The sequence below is a fragment of the Macrobrachium rosenbergii genome, chromosome 1 (genome assembly GCF_040412425.1).
Source record: "Macrobrachium rosenbergii isolate ZJJX-2024 chromosome 1, ASM4041242v1, whole genome shotgun sequence".
NCBI lineage: Eukaryota > Metazoa > Arthropoda > Malacostraca > Decapoda > Palaemonidae > Macrobrachium > Macrobrachium rosenbergii.
This window is the reverse complement of record NC_089741.1, coordinates 15,768,791-15,787,444: the sequence shown is the minus strand read 5'-3', so window position 1 is coordinate 15,787,444 and position 18,654 is coordinate 15,768,791. Positions and strand designations below refer to the sequence as shown.

The following is an 18,654-nucleotide window of genomic DNA, read 5'->3' as shown; positions in this document are numbered from 1 at the left end:
ATGAATTCTGCATTTACATAGTCAGGAAGCCAAATCATAAAAATGACATCATTTGGGCTGCAAAGTTGGATGATATCAGCGATGACATGCGCTATCGCCAAGTTGTGAAATTTCCTGAATGTTTGGGAATTTTTCCCTGTTTCACAGCCAAACAGTTAATGTGGATCATCAAAGAAAAAGGACTGTCATGGAATGGCGAATACTTCAGAGAAACCATGTTTACTGGAGGAGTATTTCCTTTCCTCAAAGATCCTGAAAATGTGTTATCTGTTGAAGAAGTCACATTTTTGCATAATAGGGCACCATGTTTCAAGGCTCCTCAGACACAGGAGCTGCTTCGAAACAGTGGTATCGATTTCTTCTCGTCAACTGAATTTCCTGGTAGCTCCCCTGACCTTAATGTGTGTGAAAACATTGGTAGTATCTTAAAGGATCATGTTGAAGCGCGCACAGTGAACTATGATGGTATACCAAGCCTCGACGATCTGCGAAGAGAGATGACCGAAGTGCTCAGGGAAATGGAGTTTGAGTCTCAGCTTTTTTGCGATTTGCTGAAATCATACCCCTCAAGAATGAAGGCTGTGGTACAGGCAGATGGAGGCCACACAAAATATTAAATACGTAGAGAGAACCTTAAATACCTGTTCTGAATTATTTTTGTTTTTGTCCATATCAATTTTAGTTTATGCTGTAGAGGGGGGTCTCGAATTTCGAAACACCCTATATATAAAACAATAAAGAGGGGAGAGATGAGAACAAGTAAAGAGAGAAAAAATGGAAATTATCCAACATACCGTTAAGGCTGTGGAAGCTGAACTCTCAAAATGTGAACAAAAGCAATGAAAACCGGAGGATAAGACTGATATGTGTCAGTATGTGTTTAATTTAACGTAAATTAATTTGTTTTGAATAAGCCACTTTGGCAGTAATTATTCTTTTGGAACGTAATGACCCTGTTTCCTCCTCCCCGACATTTCTGACTTGTTGTTTAGTTTTAATTACAATGAGCTTGTTTTATTTTCACGTGTGGTTTTGGCTTCTCGTCCGGAGCTGTATTCGGCGCTGTTTCTCGAGGACTGAGAGAGTTGTTTTCTGGACCTTTAGCATTGTGTGGGCCTGCCTTATTCTTGATTGATTTTGAACTATCTCTGGATTACGATACCTGCCTTTCATCAGTTGCTGCTGCTTTGGGAGATTGATTTATTCTTCAGTCTACACCCTTGGTCCAGTAACACTGCCAAGGGACCTCTCTGCCAACTGGTAAGGTGTGATTGCCTGTCGGACGGCCGTGTCCGTTGATCGTCTTGCGACGTTAAAGTGATTCTATCTTCTGTCTACGCCCTTGGTTCAGTAATACTGCCTAGGGGACCTCTCTTACGTTTGGTAAGGTCTCGAGTATATATATTATGCCCCTCGACCCGTGATTTGAAGGCTGCGTTTGCCTCTTCTACTGTTTACAGCTCACTTAAGGGAAGCAGTTTTTTTTATAAACATTTAGTCTGTATTAAGTTAGGTTATTCTGTCTTTTCGACATCCTATTACTTTTAGGGCCCTCTCTTTAAAGTGTACTTGTATAGCCTATCTTAATTTGGTGTAAGAGTGTTTGTTATTCGATGTTTTCAGTGTGTGGTTGATTTTTGTGTTCATTTAATGTATTTTGTAAGAGGCTCAGTGGTCATTTCTTTCTAAAAAGTTTGTATTAAATATTAAGGTTTTATTTTCAGCTTTTACTTATCCTCCTTGATTCCATCTCTGTACACTCTGTTGCGGCCATTCCACCTATTGTGGACTTGGTCGTTAGTGACTTTATTTGTATTTTAAGAGACTTGTGTATGTTTGATGGGCGTGGGCCCATAACATTTGGCGACCTTTTGCCAGGATTTGTCGGATCCTGTAGTCACTTCAGTGTATAGAGTGGATTCTTGGGGTGTTTTGCAGCATAGTAATACCTTCTCTCCTATATTCTTGTGTTGATCGGTGTTTATAATTTTTTTTTTTTTTGACCGTGGTAGGATATTTGTGTGGTTATTGGTGTTCAGTGTATTGGTTTGTTTTTGGGTATATTTTGTGAGATACATTTATATATTTACTTGTGTGTAATTAATTTACTATGGCTGATTTGAATATCCCGGAGCTCTTGAGTGGAGAGGGGTGGCAGGACAGGTTGGCAGAATTGAATAAGCCTGATTTAGAGAGTGTAGCAGAATTTGTTGAAATTGAAAATCCTGGGTCTGTTAGGAAGGGCTTGTTGCTGCTTAATGTTTATGAAAAGGTTAAGGTGATGAAGGCAGACGGTAAACCAGAGACTAGGCAGGTGGAGGAAGCGGTGTCAGTAGAAATTTTAGATAGGCAGATTCAGTTGAAAAGAATGGAAATAGATCTCCAAAGGTTGAAGGCTGAGGAGAGAGAGAGAGAGAGGCAGCACGAACTTGCTATGCAAGCATTGAGTAATAGGGGTTCTTCTTCTTCCCAACATAATGTGTCTGCAATGCCTTGTATTAATCTAACTGAAGCTCTAAAGTTAGTCCCAAATTTTCAGGAAGTTAACGTGGCAGAGTTTTTGTTTCTTTTGAGAGAATAGCTTCAAGGTTGGAATGGCCAAAAGAGTATTGGACCACTCTTATTCTGAGTAAATTGTTAGGTAAGGCCCAGAAAGTTTACGTTACCTTGGACGAAGATCTGTCTTCAGATTATGATTCTGTAAAGGCCGTAGTTTTGAAGGCTTACGAGTTGGTACCGGAAGCTTACTGACAACGCTTCCGTAATTTACAGAAGGAAAGAGGGCAGACTTTTTTGTAGAGTTCGCCAGGGCTAAAGAGCAATTTGCTGGCGACTGGTTAAAGTCTAAGGAGGTGACAGACTTTGAGAAATTAAAAGAATTGATTTTGGTTGAGGAGTTTAAAAGGTCCGTGCCTAATGAGGTGAAGGTACACCTCGAAGAGTTAAAATTAGAAACTTTACAGGAGGTGGCAATTGCAAGTGATGAGTACCTCCTCTCTCATAAAAATGTGATAGGGAAGTACCCAGAAATGAGAAATCTGGTTGGGTGAGAGTTAACAGGAGTAGTAATCAGAACAGGTATAATAGGCCTAATGTTAATTATGGTTCTCATACTACTCCTGTTAACAGCTATAATAGGCAGACCACAGATAACCCGGAGAAGTTGAAAACTTTGACTTGTTTCTTCTGTCATAAGAAGGGACACGTCAAGAGCATGTGTTATGCATTTAAAAGGTCACAAAGGACCGAAAGACGTCCGGTAATGGCCATTCGTAGGAATGAGAAAGAGTCAGTGGCTGAGAACTCTAATAATCAGTGACTAGGCAATAAGTCACTGGCTCCTTTTCAGAAATTTTTGTCTGATGGTTTTGTTCGCTCTGGGAATTCGACTGAGCAAAGAAAGGTTAAAATTTTGCGTGACACTGGGGCTGCTCAGTCTTTAATTCTCAGAGAATCCTTACCTATTGATTGGGAATGTTCAAATAAGGAATATGTTTTGTTAAGTGGTTTTCCAGATACGGTCAGGTCTTACCCGGTTGAGAGTTTTTATTTATCATGCCCGTCTTTTTCAGGTTATTTAAAATTGGCCATTATTGATAAATTTCCTATTAAAGATGTGGATTTGGTGTTAGGGAATGATGTCGCCTAATAAATAAAACTTTCCCTATTGTATTAAGTTCCGGTAATGAAATGTCTGTAGTCACTCGATCGAAGGCTAGTAGTGTTGACTCGGCCGAGTCGGTAGTTGATGTTGATTTGAGTAGTTTAGATCGTAGTGATAGCTTAGTTATAGATAGTGGTGTGTTGGATAATAAACTTAATTGGACTACTAAGGAACTTATTACAGCTCAGAAAGCAGATTTTAAAGACCTGCCAGTTGAGTCTGGCGAAATTACTGATTTGACTGTCCCTCGATTTAAGATAATTAATAATATTCTGTATAGAATAAGTAGACCTTTTGATGCCATTAATACAGGTTGTGAAATTGTTAAACAGATTGTGGTTCCTTTTGTTTATCGAAAGGAGTTAATGACATTGGCTCATGAAAATGGTTTGGCTGGTCATTTTGGTGTTTTTAAAACCACTCGTAAATTGTGTGAAAATTATTTTTGGCCTAAGATGAAAGATGATGTTAAAAATTTGTAAATAGTTGTGATGCATGTCAAAAGGTCGGGAAGCCTAATCAACCAATTCCAAAGGCACCATTACATCCTATTCCTGTTGTTTCTGAACCGTTCAGAGAGGTAATTATTGACGTGGTTGGTCCTCTGCCGAAAACTCGTAGTGGCAATCAGTATATTTTAACAATTATGGATAGGATGTCTCGATATCCTGAGGCAATACCACTACGAAATGTAAAATCTGTTAAAATTGTTGAAGTATTAATTGAATTTTTCACCAGGTTCGGAATGCCCAAAGTAATTCAGTCCGATTGTGGGTCTAATTTTCTGAGTAAATTATTTAGGGAGAAGATGGCTGAATTAAAAATTAATCCTGTGACTTCTCCGTACCATCCTGAAAGTCAAGGTGTTTTGGAACGATTTCATCAAACCATGAAGTCTATGATAAAAAAGTATTGTTTGGTTAATGGTTCTGAATGGGATAAGGAACTACCTTATTTATTATTTGCATTTCGGTCAGTGCCGAGTCAGTCTTTAGGATTTTCACCTTTCAGCCTTATTTTTGGTCATTGTGTGCGTGGTCCATTGGATGTGGTTCGTGAATCTTGGGAGGGGGACGCCCTGATATGAATTTATTAGATTATGTTAGTAATTTGGGTGATAAATTAACGAAGGCTTGGAAGTTTGCTGGTGAAAATTTATTGTGTAGCCAAAAGAAAATGAAATACTTTTTTGACCGAAAGACTAAGGAGCGTAATTTTGTAGTGGGTGATAATGTTTTGGTATTGCTTCCCATTCCAGGAAACCCTTTAAAAGCTTCATTTTCAGGACCGTGGAAAATTTTAAAGAAAGTAAGTGATGTTAATTATTTAGTTGAAACTCCTGAAAGGAGGAGACCCTACCAGTTATGTCACATAAATATGTTAAAGGCTTATAAAGGTCGTGACAAAGTTATTCCCGTGGCATTAGTTGGTGATACTACAAAGTGTAACGGTATTAATTCTTTTCTTTTCCAGACGTGAGTAATTTTGATGATGATTGTTTTGATGGTGCCGAATGGCCTAATGATAATGAACATTCTTTAGAAAATTTTTCAGAAATGGTTTCACATTTGAATTTAGTAGAACAGGGATCTTTGAAAAAGTTAGTTTTTAGTTATAAGGATTTATTTTCGGATGTTCCAGGACAGACCACTGTCCTTGAACACGATGTGGATGTGGGTAACGCAACTCCGGTAAAACAATCCCCTTACAGGTTAAATCCATTTAAAAATGATGTTGTGGATAAAGAGGTTGATTATATGTTACGACACGGGCTGATCGAACCCAGCAACAGTCCGTGGTCTTCACCTGTTGTTTTGGTAAAGAAACAGGATGGTCAATTCAGGCTTTGTTTTGATTACCGCAAAGTCAACGAGGTCACAAAGCCTGATAGTTATCCTTTACCCAGGATAGAGGACTGTATTGACAGGATAGGGAATTCAAAATATATAACTAAATTTGATTTGTTAAAGGGGTATTGGCAAGTTCCGCTGTCCAAACGGGCACGGGATTTGTCAGCGTTTGTAACGCAGCGCGGACTCTACCAATGTAAAGTAATGCCTTTTGGGATGAAGAATGCCGCTGCAACCTTTCAAAGGTTAATGAATACTTTGGTCCAAGGTTTAGAGGGGTGTGTTGTTTATATTGATGATATTGTAATTTATAGTGATGACTGGGACACCCATCTTAAACGTATTAAGGCTTTATTTCAGGTACTTAGGAAAGCTGGTTTGGTTATAAACCTAAAAAGAGTGAGTTTGCCAAAGCAAAGGTTGTATATTTGGGTCACGAAGTAGGATTTGGGAAAGTGGCTCCGAAACAGGCAAACGTAGACTCTATTAGACATATTGAAATACCGAGGTGTCGCAGGGATGTCAGAAAGTTCCTTGGTTTAGTAGGGTATTACCGTAGATTTGTTAAGAATTTTTCTGATATCGCTGAGCCCCTGACTAATTTATTACGTAAGAATGTGACTTTTGTATGGACTAATGATGCCCAAAATGCCTTTGAAAAGTTAAAGCAGGTCCTAATGAATTTCCCTATTTTGAAAGCTCCTGATTTTGACGTTCCTTTTTCGCTTGCTACTGATGCGAGTGATGTTGGGGTTGGAGCAGTTTTGTTGCAGGAAGATGCTTATGGAGTATCTCATCCTGTTGCCTATTTCTCCAAAAAGTTATCCCCGGCACAACGGAAATACTCGACTGTAGAGAAAGAGACTTTGGGATTAATTTTAGCTGTTAATCATTTTCAGGTATATTGATCCTCTACAGGGACTCCGATTAAAATATTAACGGATCATAATCCGTTGGTTTTCTTGAACAGGTTTAGGAATAAAAATCAACGGTTGATGCGTTGGAGCCTCCTGCTCCAGGAATGGAATTTTAGCTTTTCACACATTCTAGGCAAAAGTAATGTTGTCGCTGATGCACTATCACGCATCAGTGACTGATCGATAGGTTGATTTGAGAAAAACCTTTTTGTTCTTCGTAAAGTTGTTTTGTATATACTTATATTAATTGATTTGATTAATCCTATAAATTTATTGAATGTACAGGTTTCCAGGTGTGTTGTAATAATGTTGTGTCAGGTGTTTTTGTTTATGAAATAATTTAGGATTAAGTACTTAAGATTAAGATGTTAAATATCGTGATTTGCAGGTTTTTCTTCGGTGTCGTCTTTGATTAAGAGTGGTTAAGGGTACTTTTGATTTCTGTTTATTTTAGTATGTGTTATTGGTGGAGGCTAATTTTAAGGTGTTACCATTGTCTTGTGTATGTCCAGGTTAATTTTAAGGTGTTACCAGTGTCTTGTGTATGTCCAGGTTAATTTTAAGGTGTTACCATTGTCTTGTGTATGTCCAGGTTAATTTTAAGGTGTTACCATTGTCTTGTGTATGTCCAGGTTAATTTTAAGGTGTTACCATTGTCTTGTATATGTCCATTAATGATGTGTGTATTTAAGGCCCAAACCCGTTTAGTGTGAGGACGCTCTCTGAAGTGTAGAGGCACTAAAACTGAGTGAAGTGAAGTGAAAAGACGCTCTTTGAAACTCAGTGAGTTGCAAAAACAAATAGTGTTGAGTAAGGACGCTCTCTGGAGTGAAAAGAGGCATTATTGGAAGGTGTTGTGAAGGGCCACAATATTGAGTGTGTCGTAAAATCATGGATATGTGAACGGTGTGTTACGTTTTTTTTTATTTTTGGTGATTGATGGTTAGTTTTATGAATCATTAATCATATACTGTTATGTCCCTGTTCTTTATTTGTGCCAATGGTCCACATTAATTCTTTCTTTACAAAGCTTAGATAGGTCACGGGCTCACGGGTCTGTAGCACTACACAGCCGTTTTTAGGCGCTACAGGCTGGTGTATGAGTGGTGACCTAGACTAAGTTAAGGTTAATTTATTAAGGTTTTGGTCCTTATTTTTGTTTGACTGATATTTGTGTTTTCAGAATAATTTAGCCAGGTCACGGGCTCACGGGTCTGTAGCACGGCCGTTTTTAGGCGCTACAGGCTGGTGTATGAGTGGTGACCTTGGTTGCGGTAACACTAGCCCCATTGTGGTCGATTTATAGTTTTGGTTGTTGGTTAGCTAGGTTTAGTCTAATAATAGGTTAGTCTTGTTAATATTGCTGTTCTGCTGACCTGTGCCCACCGCTCCACTTGTGAGTTCATGGGGATATTACCATATTTCTTCATATGTTGATACTGATGTTATTTTTGGCGTGGTCACTATAAATTATTTACTTGTATTAGTTTTAAGTCATAATATTAAGGTTAAGATTTGATATCTATTGACTGTATTGAAAGTGGTACAAAATTTTTTGCCACTAATCTATTTTTGGCCGGCAATGTGATATAGTATTTTCAATCACTTTTTGAGTTTTGTCATTGGACTTGAATTTTTTTCTTATTGTCCCTGTTTTATTTCATATAGATTGAATTGCTATGTTTGTTTTTGATATTAGCATTTTTATATATTTCTTTGAATTTTGAGTTAAGTTCAATACTTTGTAGAAAAATTTTCTTGTGGAAAATTTTTTTTTTGTTGGGTGAGGAGGTGTCAGTATGTGTTTAATTTAACGTAAATTAATTTGTTTTGAATAAGCCACTTTGGCAGTAATTATTCTTTTGGAACGTAATGACCCTGTTTCCTCCTCCCCGACATTTCTGACTTGTTGTTTAGTTTTAATTACAATGAGCTTGTTTTATTTTCACGTGTGGTTTTGGCTTCTCGTCCGGAGCTGTATTCGGCGCTGTTTCTCGAGGACTGAGAGAGTTGTTTTCTGGACCTTTAGCATTGTGTGGGCCTGCCTTATTCTTGATTGATTTTGAACTATCTCTGGATTACGATACCTGCCTTTCATCAGTTGCTGCTGCTTTGGGAGATTGATTTATTCTTCAGTCTACGCCCTTGGTCCAGTAACACTGCCAAGGGACCTCTCTGCCAACTGGTAAGGTGTGATTGCCTGTCGGACGGCCGTGTCCGTTGATCGTCTTGCGACGTTAAAGTGATTCTATCTTCTGTCTACGCCCTTGGTTCAGTAATACTGCCTAGGGGACCTCTCTTACGTTTGGTAAGGTCTCGAGTATATATATTATGCCCCTCGACCCGTGATTTGAAGGCTGCGTTTGCCTCTTCTACTGTTTACAGCTCACTTAAGGGAAGCAGTTTTTTTTTATAAACATTTAGTCTGTATTAAGTTAGGTTATTCTGTCTTTTCGACATCCTATTACTTTCAGGGCCCTCTCTTTAAAGTGTAATTGTATAGCCTATCTTAATTTGGTGTAAGAGTGTTTGTTATTCGATGTTTTCAGTGTGTGGTTGATTTTTGTGTTCATTTAATGTATTTTGTAAGAGGCTCAGTGGTCATTTCTTTCTAAAAAGTTTGTATTAAATATTAAGGTTTTATTTTCAGCTTTTACTTATCCTCCTTGATTCCATCTCTGTACACTCTGTTGCGGCCATTCCACCTATTGTGGACTTGGTCGTTAGTGACTTTATTTGTATTTTAAGAGACTTGTGTATGTTTGATGGGCGTGGGCCCATAACATTTGGGGTCAGAAATGTCGGGGAGGAGGAAACAGGGTCATTACGTTCCAAAAGAATAATTACTGCCAAAGTGGCTTATTCAAAAATTAATTTACGTTAAATTAAACACATACTGACATATGTCAAAATGAAAACATCAAGGATAAGTAAAAAACAGAGATACTCAAAGAGGAAGGTCGAACGAATGAATAAAACAAGTATGTTAATCAGGAAAGGGTCCGTTATTCATCAAAAGTCGTCGAACGTTTCCGACCACACGAAGTTAACTTTATTTAGCCATATTACGAAGAAGCCAGAAATAATGGCGGACCCGAACGCCGCGCAGGTAACCTACAAGGCTGCAGGATCCGTAAAATGGCCAGAGGGTTCGTGTCTCTCTCTGGGCGATGAAAAATCACTGGCTCTGTATCATGATCAGTTACTGCTGCAGTGTTGTGTCTGTGGTGGGAGGTTGAAACCGACATTCTTTGGAAGTTTGAATTTTAAGTCAATGGCCCCTGTGTGCTTGTTACATGTGACTAGGTTTCATCTGCTGAAATAATAATAATAATAATAATAATAATATTATGATTAGCAAGAATTCGCTAGCAAATTACCTCCCCCCCCCCTCCTTTGTTGTTGTTGGTTGTTCATTTACTGCCAGCCGGGCCGATCGATAGACCATCTGTCTATCGACTTAAAAACAAGGGTTAAAAGATTAAAGGCGCTCCCATTTTTGATAAAGATCTTTCCTTCGAGGCAAAAGTAATCTGGCTTGGGCGTTTCTCCTACAGGCCAAAACCTCCCCTGCGGGCAGCAGGTGCAATGAGTCAAAGCATCTGTGTTGGGCGCACCCTGTCCCATAGGAGGGGATAAAAGGCAAAAGCCCAAGGTCTCGACACACACACGCGGGCTGGAAGATATGGAGTGAACTTGTGAAGACGTCCTCAACACCTGGCCCCATCGATGCCCTTTGCATCCTAACCACGTGGCCCTTTCCAAAGTATACTTCTCCTCGTGCCTTCGACCGTATTCCTCGAGCCCACACGCCATTGCTTGGAGTTTCGAGGAGTCCCCATCGCCTTGCCCCTTTACGGAAGCCCTTGCATCTCACCACGTGGAAGAAACTCATCCTCGGAAATCGCAAGTCATCCACGGACCGCCTTCTACGCGCCCTCGGAAAATCTGCTAAGGTAAAGTGCCCTGGAAGAGCCCCATTTCAGTCACGCTTTTGTCTCGTAATATTTTCTTAAGGAGAAAGCCAGAAATCTCCCTTGTCTAATGTCCGTGCGCCTCTTGCATCGGCAGTATTAATTTTTTATTACTCCTTTGGCACCCTCAGTGCAGCCTCGAATTCATTATTCTTTTGTCTATTTTCATTACTGGCGTATAATGTGCATATCTCTCATTTCAGAGGGATGCTATTTCGTGGAAGCTTCTCGGACTGTGGCTGGAATTCCCCAGTTTCATTCAACCTACTGAGTTCCTCTTTCCCGTACTAATGTCATTTATGTAAATACACTACTTTAAATGTGCCCACGTGTTTTACGTAATATTTCCCTCAGTAACCAGAGCCCTATGCTCATATGAAATTCTCCTTTGTTTTCCTCTTTTTTTACGTTTTCCCGTACCCACGAAGTCAGAATCACAAGGCTAAATTACCGTAAATTGTTGCTACCTGTCTCACAGAGCATATTTCAAACTAAAACCACGGAAAAACGTAAAAATGGCGACCTGGCCATAGATCTCGTTTTGCAGTTGCAGTTCCCCTAGTGTTGCTTTATTGCATTTGCAACTTGCCAGATCAGCTATTAGCAAAGCTAAGCTGGGTACGAGACAATTACGAACCTTTTGTGTAAAACCAGCACACAGATCCAGAAAATTCCACGTAAGTAATGTGTTTATCTTAGCAAAACCTTTTACAATCGTGACTGTTCCTAGGAATTAGAAATAGGGACGCATGTATTCACTGAGAGAAAAGAACCGCCGTATTAGATTCGTTAATGCATGCCTTTCAGGATAGGTAGTTAGGAAATAACCAGTGCTAACCATCCTTTGCTTCGAGGAATAGTGCGAAAATTCCTGTGTTAAAATCTTTGCCATATCCTTGCTTCTTTGCTTCGAGGAATAGTGCGAAAGAAATTCCTCTGTGATAACTTTTACTTCGCATTTCGAATTAGCGAACTGTTATTTAGGCGCGAATAAAATTCCCACGTGGGACACGACGAAGTCAGCTTGCATTGCTGAAAATTCTCTCAGTGTAGTTAGAATTCGAGCTAGGTGTTAGGAAAGCGAAATTTAAACTCCGCTTATAGGGAAAATTACTAGGCCGTTGTACTGTTATCCTCTCAGACGACTGGGAAATTCCCCGGAATCCCAGGCGGTATATAAATATACGGGTTCATTCACCCAGAATCTAAAAATACCTCCAGTGTTGGCCAAACGACCTGCAACCTCCCCCGCCCATGCCCGCGTGTGTAGCATTTTTTTTCTCCCCCATTCATTTCCCAGCAAACATTTTTTCTTTGGGTTTCCCGTTAGTAATTTCTAAGTCCTAAGGGACGAATCGTAATTCCAAGTCCTAAGTGACTCCTAAAATTCTACGTCGTACGTGGCGAGAATTCCTCCAAATTCCACAAATTCCAAGTCCTAAGTGACTCCTAAAATTCTACGTCGCACGTGGCGAGAATTCCTCCAAATTCCACAAATTCCAGTCCTCAGAGACTCCTAAAATTCTACGTCGCACGTGGCGAGAATTTCTCCAAATTCCAGTCCTTAGAGACTCCTAAAATTCTACGTCGCACGTGGCGAGAATTTCTCCAAATTCCAGTCCTCAGAGACTCCTAAAATTCTACGTCGCACGTGGCGAGAATTTCTCCAAATTCCAGTCCTCAGAGACTCCTAAAATTCTACGTCGTACGTGGCGAGAATTTCTACAAATTCCAGTCCTCAGAGACTCCTAAAATTCTACGTCGCACGTGGCGAGAATTTCTCATTCCCGCGGGAACCCAAAATTAAGTACTTTTGAGACATTATATAGTGTAGTTCACACACATCTAAGCCCTTACGGGACTGATCATTCTAGTTCGTTAGAACAACTCCTTAACTTCACGCTACAGCCGGCCAAGTCCGAGCGTGACAAAATCCAACTACGTCTTCCGAGACGCATATTAGAATTCGTTCGCCAAGAACAACCCCGTCTTTCCAAGACACATCCAATTTTAACAAAGAGTCTTTTCAGACATATCCTATACCCATTATTCCAAGATGGCTAATACCAGAGCCCAACAAAACCCATTATTTCAGGATTTCAAATTCTACATGTCCGCTGGGAAGGACATGGGACTATCGGGGCAAGATCTGAGAGCATGGGTTCAAGAGCGAGTGGACGATGCCAAGGCGGAGAGAGCAAGAGAACGTGAAGAGAGAGAGAGAGAACGAGTTGCCCAAGAGCAACGAGAGGCAAAAGAACGTGCAGAGAGGGAGAGAGAACGTGAGGAGAGAGAGAGGGCAAGAATTGCCCAAGAGCAGGAGAAGGATAAAGAACGTGAGGAGAGAGAGAGGGCAAGAATTGCCCAAGAGCAGGAGAAGGATAAAGAACGTGCAGAGAGAGAGAGGGAACGAATTGCCCAAGAACAACGAGAGGAGAGAGAACGAATCGCTCAAGAGCAGGAGAAGGATAAAGAACGTGCAGAGAGAGAGAGGGAACGAATTGCCCAAGAACAACGAGAGGAGAGAGACAGAATTGCCCAAGAACAACGAGAGGAGAGAGACAGAATCGCCCAAGAGAAAAGGGAGGAACGAGAATGGGAAGATCGAGAGCGACAGCGCCCACGAGCTCCAGATGCTAGAACGACAGCCCGCCACCCCCGCCCCTGCCGCGGGGATGAGTGCCCTCAGCCAAGCTCACTCGTTCATGCCAAAATGGACGGAGTCCGAGCCTGAAGTATGGCTTGAAAGGGCCGAACGAGTCCTGGAGTGCTGCGATCTCTCCCCCGCGGAACTCTCCCTTGTTCTCACTAAATTCCTGGGCGGAAAGGCCCTCGTTGCCTACCACGCCCTTTCAGCAGAAGATAGGGGAAACTGGGAAGCCGTACGCCAAGCAGTCACGAAGGCGTACGAGATTACCCCCGAGCGGTGGAGAAGACGTTGGAGAGAGCAGCCCAGAGAAGCAGGCCAGACTTGGTCTGATTGGGCGTACCATTCGGAGCGGGCGTTGACAAAATGGCTCGATTCCGAAGGAGCCACTAACACCGCCGAGGTACTCGAGCGGTTTAAATTCGAGCATTTCCTGCGCTACGCCCCTCCTGCCCTCGCCACTCATATAGTGGAAAAAGCCCCAGCAACACTCACCGAGTGTTGCCGAATAGCAGACATGTGGGAAACTCACCACCCTCAAGAAGGATCCATGGGGCGGAAGATAAATCCCCCGTCCCTCCTCGGAGGTTCAAATTCCCACAAAAATGGGAACTCGGGCAAGCCCCTAACTTGCCATTATTGCAAGAAAACGGGGCATTCCTCCGAACAGTGCCGGAACAAGAAACCGGCTCCTCTCTCTCCCGGAAAACCGACAAATAACTCGCCTGCGCCCTCCACAGGGGCAGCGCGGAAAGACTTTAGCCAGACCTTTTGCACGGCGTGCAAGGTCTATGGCCATTCTCCCGCATGGGCGAAATGCCCACGCAATAATAAATCAACTACTCCCACCGTCGCCTTGGCCGTCACAGATCCCCAGTCATTAGGCCCTCCCGCCGAAGGGCCTGTATACGTGGCCCCTCCACGAGGTAGCCAGCCTGCGCGCCGAGTCACTGCATTCGAGGACTCGGGCGCACAAATCTCCCTCATCCGAAGGGACAGAGTTCCCTACGGAGCTATCGTCAATAGACGAAAACTCGTCACGATCGAGGGAATAAATCAATTTAAAATGATACTCCCTACGGTCCAATTGAGAGTCACAAGACCTCACCAATCCAAAATTTGCAATCTTGCAGTAGCAAGCCATCTCCCGGAGGCTATGACGTCATCCTGGGACAGGACTTTCAGTCCCCACCGAAATCACGACAATCTAGGGGTCCCCATTCCCGAATCATTCCAGCGGGCGCGAGTAATCCTCCCCGCTTCTCCCTCAGCCAAGACTGGCGCCCCCTGGGTACCAGAAGGACGTGCAGTCCCCACCAGTGCCACCTGAGTACAATGTACAGTGGCCCCCTCGATCGGTTCCCGATCCCATTCCAGTGCCCGGCCCTGCCTCAGTGCCAGTGCCAGGGCCCCAATCAAATCTCCCTTCAGGAGATGCCAAATTCCTGCCGGTGCCACTTGCATGCCCCGAGCAGGGCCAAGCTTCGTCCGTCCTGACCGACGAGCCCAAGAAACCTCTGATAGCCCTAGTGCCAACGCCAGAGCGCTACGCCGATCTCCATTCACGGGATCCAACTCAGGACCCCTCTCTTCCCCGGCCTGGCACCGCTACCAGCGTCGGTCAGAGAGACGGTTCCTCCCGACCACCGCGAAGCTCACCTGCAGGTGCGGCCCTCGCAACCCGTGCCTGAGCTGGTCAACAACACCTGCGAGCCGCTCACGCCGCCCCCGACCGCCTCCTCTCTGCCTCAGCCCGTCGCCGACGCAATTGCAAGTCAGGATTCTGCCATATCTCCCTTGGCCGATGAACTACAAGAGCTGCGACGGATTATGGTAGAACCCGCACGGAACCCTCCTGCGTCAGCTGTCGCATCAGCAGGCCCAGGTGGTACTCCGTGCCGCCCTCCGGTCGCGGGCCCTCCGCTTCCCCGGCCGAGGACGACTGTCCCATTAAGAAAGACTCGAGGCGAAATTACCACGGGCGTGGGACATTCCAGGTAATTTACAAAGAGCTCTAGAGCTCCCATGGCACCTGTGCCGCCATTTCATTTTTCGAAGGTCTTGGCACCCCTAATCCAGAAGGGGACGTCAGACCCTCCTCTATCTTCCTCCGTTCCTCAGGAACTTCTATCTCTTATCACCTTCTATTAATCTTCCCTTAAATTATCACCACAAGAGGAAATTAAATACGGGATACCATTCCCCACACAATGTATAAATCATTGAGAATAACAGAGTGAGAAGTGGCACGCCCTTGCGCCCATACCTTGGCACCGGGCGTGCGTGTCAGCCCCTCCTGAAGGAGTCGCGCCCTTCGGGTGCACTTTCCTCGCCCTGGGACTGAAGTGATAGTCCGGGCCGTAATTTATAGGCAAAGGACGATAAATTCCCGCCTAACACAATAAAATCCTCACTCTTTTTCCCTTAGCTCTTCTGCCAATATCATTTACTTTCTTTTAGTCATTTATTTATCTTTAATTTTAATGAATCGCGAGTCATAAACTCTTGCCCTTGTGATTTAAATGCCCCTTTTGTAAGCTCTGAGGGACGTGTCCCGCCTTTCATATGCGGTCAAGTTTTCATTCGTAACGTCTTGCTAATTTTCCTTTTGTTATTATTATCCCTTTTCCCCCTTCCATTCCTTCCAAGACTGCTGTTTGTCCTACCCCACATCTTTTGTCTGCTCGCCCCGTCATAACATTGAGTAGGCAGTGGACGCATAAAATTAGCGTAGTTTAAGGTTAGCGAATTAAAACCTCGCGAATACTCTCGCCCGCACACGACTGTCAAATTCCCGGTGTGTGGGTCATCCCTCAGCTCGCGTTGAACGATAGCTAAGCAAAGTACGTTAAAACGAAGATAAATTATCAATGCGAATATGTATAGTCATTACAGTATCGCGTAAAAGGGGATGTCATTTACAAAAGTAAACGCTGTTTTTCATTTACACAGCCTCTTCAAGGCAGATTGTACTAACCGCATGCTTTTTATCTAAAATTAAGTAACCGTGTATTTTAATTCTCGAACAATAACCATTTCTTTTCATTTGTTGGCCATAGCCTCATATACGTGGTCCTATAATCTTAATTAATTCACAATTGTTCGAGTCACTTTATAAAGTTACAGTGGGTAACCAAATCTAAAGTAATTATTCTTTTGCAAGTGTTTAAATCACTTTGCGTTCTATTAACGAAAATTGTCCCAATGTGTTATTAAAAGTAACCAAGCTTCATAAAACCCTTAGGAGTAAAGTTCATTGCAAGGCAGAATGTAGAGTAACGTAAAGCATTTGCCGCTCATTCTTGAATATCGATGTACACACCCGAAGGAGGTATGTACATCATCTTGTATGGGGAGGTATTATGATTAGCAAGAATTCGCTAGCAAATTACCTCCCCCCCCCCTCCTTTGTTGTTGTTGGTTGTTCATTTACTGCCAGCCGGCCGATCGATAGACCATCTGTCTATCGACTTAAAAACAAGGGTTAAAAGATTAAAGGCGCTCCCATTTTTGATAAAGATCTTTCCTTCGAGGCAAAAGTAATCTGGCTTGGGCGTTTCTCCTACAGGCCAAAACCTCCCCTGCGGGCAGCAGGTGCAATGAGTCAAAGCATCTGTGTTGGGCGCACCCCTGTCCCATAGGAGGGGATAAAAGGCAAAAGCCCAAGGTCTCGACACACACACGCGGGCTGGAAGATATGGAGTGAACTTGTGAAGACGTCCTCAACACCTGGCCCCATCGATGCCCTTGCATCCTAACCACGTGGCCCTTTCCAAAGTATACTTCTCCTCGTGCCCTTCGACCGTATTCCTCGAGCCCACACGCCATTGCTTGGAGTTTCGAGGAGTCCCCATCGCCTTGCCCCTTTACGGAAGCCCTTGCATCTCACCACGTGGAAGAAACTCATCCTCGGAAATCGCAAGTCATCCACGGACCGCCTTCTACGCGCCCTCGGAAAATCTGCTAAGGTAAAGTGCCCTGGAAGAGCCCCATTTCAGTCACGCTTTTGTCTCGTAATATTTTCTTAAGGAGAAAGCCAGAAATCTCCCTTGTCTAATGTCCGTGCGCCTCTTGCATCGGCAGTATTAATTCTTTATTACTCCTTTGGCACCCTCAGTGCAGCCTCGAATTCATTATTCTTTTGTCTATTTTCATTACTGGCGTATAATGTGCATATCTCTCATTTCAGAGGGATGCTATTTCGTGGAAGCTTCTCGGACTGTGGCTGAATTCCCCAGTTTCATTCAACCTACTGAGTTCCTCTTTCCCGTACTAATGTCATTTATGTAAATACACTACTTTAAATGTGCCCACGTGTTTTACGTAATATTTCCCTCAGTAACCAGAGCCCTATGCTCATATGAAATTCTCCTTTGTTTTCCTCTTTTTTTACGTTTTCCCGTACCCACGAAGTCAGAATCACAAGGCTAAATTACCGTAAATTGTTGCTACCTGTCTCACAGAGCATATTTCAAACTAAAACCACGGAAAAACGTAAAAATAATAATAATAATAATAATAATAATAATAATAATAATAATAATAATAAAGAAAATCCGATGCCCCCTGGATCCCGGAACAAATCACAGAAGGCCTAAAACCCAAAATCCTGAGTACTGAATTTCCTGAGAAGCCGGTCTCTGACAACCCAAAGCCTATACAGGACGGTTACAGTAATGAAAGATATTAATAATAATTACTTCAGTTATAGAGTTCTTTATTTTGAAATCGACCTTTTTGCAACCATGATAATCGGAAGAATTAGAGGCAAGAGAGGTTACTGCTGATATGATCAAATGCAGTGATGTCTGATTTTGATAATCAAGCCTGTATGCTGTTTATGTACAGGTATCATAACAAAACTCGAATGTTGATTTATTTCATATATCATGCCTGGTGTCGTAGTTATCGAATCAGATATCTTTACTGATGAAGATATTTGATTCATAATATTTTTTACCTATTGAAACCTCAGGGCAGGGAGCTGAAGACTACCCAGAGCCAAACGGGTTTCTGAAATCAGCTCAGTGGTCTGGTCAAACTATTTTAATAATAAAAAATCCTTTCACATCCAGTCACGTTGGGAAACTCCCATTTTTATTTCTTGCTGGATCATCTCCACTTTTTGTTGAAAAATTATCCTTCATAAATTACAGAGCCCAGCACATACATTGAATAAATTGCTACCTTAACTTCCATGCAAGGAACCTCCTTAATTAATAAGGTGTTGCCTTTCAGGTGAACTCTGACTTACCTGGTAAAAAGTAGTAAAAACTTGATAATAGTTTTTTAAGTCCCTTTCAAAAATGCCATCACATTATGGGCACTTAAAATTTACCATAAGTAGAAAAAAAATAATATCCTGTGCGAGATAATACAATTCACTTATGAGGTATAATAACACTAGCATTTCAAACGTATATGCAATTTATTACATAAATATTATTACACATCCATTTTTCAGAATAGCGCCAGTCATAATATACAAAGTACAATACCATTCTTTATTTTTTATTTTTTATTTTTTTTTGCTTTTTATCAACATATCGTAAACAAATGACAACTGACCCGAATGCTGCAAAAATGTAAAGTATACCAACAT

The 18,654-nt window shown here is 42.2% G+C and overlaps 1 long non-coding RNA gene across 1 annotated transcript; it reads left to right on the top strand.

The window, feature by feature from the left end:
- Positions 1-2,876: 2,876 nt before the first annotated feature.
- On the top strand, positions 2,877-9,074 carry LOC136829378 (uncharacterized). The gene is made up of 2 exons (XR_010850407.1): positions 2,877-6,955; positions 7,076-9,074. It is a non-coding gene; the product is annotated as an uncharacterized lncRNA (long non-coding RNA).
- The last annotated feature ends 9,580 nt before the right edge of the window (positions 9,075-18,654 follow it).